Raw genomic sequence first — 4,847 nt, 5'->3', positions numbered from 1 at the left:
ATGTTGAATAAATGATAATGATAATATTAATCATAATGGTAATGACAGTAATATTATTAATGGTAAAGATAATAGTAATAATAGTAATAATATTGATGATGGTAATAATAATGATAACAATAGTAATAATAATAATAGTAATAACAACAATAGTAATAATAATAATAATAATAATAATAACAGCATCATTAACAATAAATAATAAAGAAATATTACAAAACTAAAAGCTAAGAAAGCGAAGAAGACTAAGAAGAAGAAAGAGAGAAGAAAGAAAAAAGAAAAAAGAGGAAAAAAATAAACAAAATAAAAGAAAAAGAAGAACAAGATATAGAAAATAAAGAAAAAAAAAATAAAAAGAAGAAAATAAAATTAAAACCAACATAACAAGAAGAAAAACAATAAAAAGGAGAAGAAAGCGAAGAAGACGAAAGAAAGAAAAGCAAAGAAAATCCAAGAAAAGCAAAGAAAAACAACGAAAAGCACAAAAAAAAAAAAAAAAAAAATCCAAGAAAATCCAAGAAAGGCAAAGAACAGCAAAGAAAATCCAAGAAAATCCAAGAAAATCCAAGAAAAGGCAAGCCGGGCCATCGCCTCGACTGTCAACAAGGCCTTTGATTACCTCTCGGCGTGGAGGGTCCGGCATAACAGAGCCTCAAGATCTTTTCCCTAAAGTTACAATTAAGGTTCCTCTCCCTAAATTGAGAGCTGATGACGCCGGGTAACTTCGGGTGGTAAACAGCGCGTTCGAGGGGGTGGGGGGGGGGGGGGTGTGACTAGAACAGCTTATTGGATTTGGTTGAAATGTTCTTCATTTTTCGATTTTTTTGGGGGGCTAAATTTTCGATTTAAAACAAAAATGGTTACGGTGTGTTTTTATATGCGAGTTTTTTGTTTTTTTTGTTTTGTTTTTTGGTGTTTGATTATTATTATTATTATTCTTTATTCATTTTGTAACATTAGTATTTTTCTTCCACTTTTTTTTCATAATTAATTATTCAAATTGACCTTAAATATCACCCTCTCACTTTTCCACTTCTTTGCCATGATCATCCATTTTCATTTTTTATTTTCAATTTTTTTCTTCCTTTTTTTTTCGCTTTCACGGATCTTAAACATTGCCTACCGTTGCGAACAAACTACGAGATACAATTAAAAGTTAATTATTGTGAATAACGAAGCGTGGACAGCGTAATAAAGTGTAGGTTATTGATTGATGTGATAGGGATGTAATGTTGCAAGCGACGAATTAAAACTGCGTATAATTGCAAGAAGAATCTGCATAATGTGTATATTTTTATTTATTTATGATGTTGATATGGAAAATGGTGTTTATAAATGTGATAATGAGAATAATATAGGTGATAATAACGATAATGATGATTATGATAATATTTTTCTTTTAACAATGATGATAATGATGTGTATATGTTTTTAATAATGATGGTAATATGGAAAATGATGTTTATAAATGGTGATAATGATAATGATAAAATTGATAATAATGATGACATATATTGTGTCTTTCTAAGTTCTTTTGATGATAATTATGTGTATATTCTTTTAATAATGATGGTAATGAGGAAAATGATGTTTATAATCGTGATAATGACGATAAAGATGGTAATAATGATCATGACGATTTTAATTATGTTTTTTTCTAAGTTCTATTGATAATGATGATAATGATGTATATATTTATGTTAATGATGGCAATATGGAAAATGATAATGATGGTAATAATAATGATAAATTATTAATGATAGTTAAGATTATAGTGATAATATATATATATTGTTTTTTTTCAAAGTTCTTTTAATAGTGATGATAATGAAGTGTATATATTTTTGATAATGGTGGTAACAAGGAAATTATATCTATAATGGTGATAATGATAATGATAAAAATGGTAATAATGATCATCTATATTGTTTCGGCGAAAATGAAAATAAAAATGATGATAATGATAACAATGATAATATATGTTGTGTTTATTTTATCTAAATTCTTTTAATAATGATGATAATGATATTTGTAATGGTAAAATGATAATGATATTTGTAATGGTAAAAATGATAATGATATTTGTAATGGTAAAAATGATCATGATAAAAATGGCAATAATGATAATGATTGACTTTAATGATAATGAAAATGATAACAAAAAACATCAACAGATATAACAACGAAAATGATAATGAGAAATCGTAATGATTGTGATGGTAATGATAATGATAATGACAATAATGATGATAATAATAATGACAGTAATGATGATAATAATAATGACAGTAATGATGATAAAAATAATGAAATAAGAATAGTAACTGTGACGATGATGATAAAAATAATGATAATAATAGAAATAATAATGATAATAGTAATAATAATGATAATGATAATAATAATAATAATAATAATAATAATAATAATAGTAATGATAATAGTAATAATAATAATGATAATAATAATAATAATAATAATAATAATAATAATAATGGTAATAATAATGATGATGATAACAAAAATAATAGTAATAATAATAATAATAATAATAACAGTAATAATAATAATAATAATAACAATTATAATGATAATGATAATGATAATGACAACAACAATGATAGCAATAATAATAAAAATGATAGTAATGTTAATAATGATAACAATAATGATAAAAATAATAATTTTAACGATGAATGTGATACTAACACAACAAAAAGTAATTATAAGAATAGTAATTAAAACGACAATGACAATGTTAATAGTGATGATGCTGATAATAATAATGATAGTAATAAAGTAATTGCAACAATAGGAAGAGCAACATTAAATGATACTGATAATAATGGTGATAATGACAATAATAATAATAATAATGATAATGATAATAATAAAAATAATAATAATAATGATAATGATGGCAATGATGACGATGATGATAAAAAACTATAATAATAACGATGATAATAACGTAACCAAAAGTAATTACAATAATAACAACAATAGTAATGATAATGATGATAATGACATATAATAATAATGATGGTAATTGCAATAGTAATTATAATAACAATGATGAAGATAATGATGATAAGAACTATTATAATTTTAAAGATAATAATGACAAAGTAATATTAATGATGATATTGATAATCAGTATCATTGCTTTTTCACAGAAATGAGTGTTCCATCATGTTATATATATATATATATATATATATATATATATATATATATCACTGTTACTTGTTCCTTAATTCACTTGGATGTTATATTGGATTATACTCGTTAATATTCATATTCTATTGACCATAGCGTTTTAATTATGAGCTTTTAGATTTTAAGTGTTATGATTTTCTAAAAAAATATTCAATGGGAGAATTTCCAGGACTTTATTGTTCTCATATTTGTTACTGTTTAGAGGGTAGTTTGCAAGACGTTTTCCAGGTTCTTGATCTTGCATGTTGCACGTGCATTAGTCATATCACTATACGTCACAATCTGCATGGGCATATCGCCTACATACACCACGTCCTCATATATATCGTTGACAATTAGAATTTACAATATGCCCTACAGCTGTATGTCTGTGTTAATTACAGTTGTCACCTGAGTTTACTGATCTCGAGAGTGTTCCTAGTGCCTCGGGATCTTATATTGTCAGTAAATGTTGCACTGACATTGGTTATTCCTTCTCACACACTCACGCACACACACACACACACACACACACACACACACACACACACACGCACGCACGCACACACACACACACACACACACACACACACACACACACACACACACAAACACTCACACACAAACGCATATGTGTATATTTATATATACGTCTGTGAAAGCACGAACGTCAGATACACAAGGTTATATATTCTCCTGGCTCTCTCTTCACAGCAGAAATAACCATTCCATATTTAATAATGTTTGAGAGGAAGGCAACTTTTCCATGCCCCAAGTGAGCTGGGCGATGCCATTAGAATTTGAATGGCAGTAGAACAAGGGACTTTTTTTTTCCCTAACATAACTGTCTTGAACTTGGCTAATCTAGTTTAAGAACTTAACTTAGCTTAGCCTAAGTTGGAAATGTTATCTTATTGGAAGTTGTTATTATTTTTTAATCATTATCATTATTATTGTTATCATTATTATCATTAATGTTATTGTTATTATCATCCTTATTATATTATTATTATTATTATTATTATTATTATTATTATTATTATTATTATTTTTATTATTATTATCATTATTATTATTATTATTATTATTATTATTATTATTATCATTATTATTACCATCATAATCATTTTCATTATTAATATCATTATCATTACTATTATGACTATTGTCATTATCATTACCATTATCATTATAATTATTGTTATTATTACCAATACAATTATCATCTTATGATATTATTATCACTCGTGTTATCATTGTTATTATTATAATTATCATCATTATAAGTATTAATATCGTTGCTATTACTAGTATTATTACTGGAAATATTCTTATTAAAACCATCACATTTTTTTATCAAACCTATTATTATTATTTCATAAATTATTTTACCAATTTTTGATCATCATTGCCTTAGAGGGGTTGTTTAAATGATGATAATAATATCATTATCATTATCATCATCATCGTCATCGTCATCGTCATCGTCATCGTCATCATCATCATCATCCTCACTATCATCAGCATCACCATTATCATCACATCATTATCATCATCATCATCACTATTCTAATCATCACCATCCTCATCATCCCCATTATCATCATCATCACCATCTTCATCATCACCATTATCATTATCATCACCAT

The sequence above is a fragment of the Penaeus chinensis genome, chromosome 8, assembly GCF_019202785.1.
Source record: "Penaeus chinensis breed Huanghai No. 1 chromosome 8, ASM1920278v2, whole genome shotgun sequence".
Lineage (NCBI taxonomy): Eukaryota > Metazoa > Arthropoda > Malacostraca > Decapoda > Penaeidae > Penaeus > Penaeus chinensis.
Note: the sequence above shows the minus strand (reverse complement) of the source record.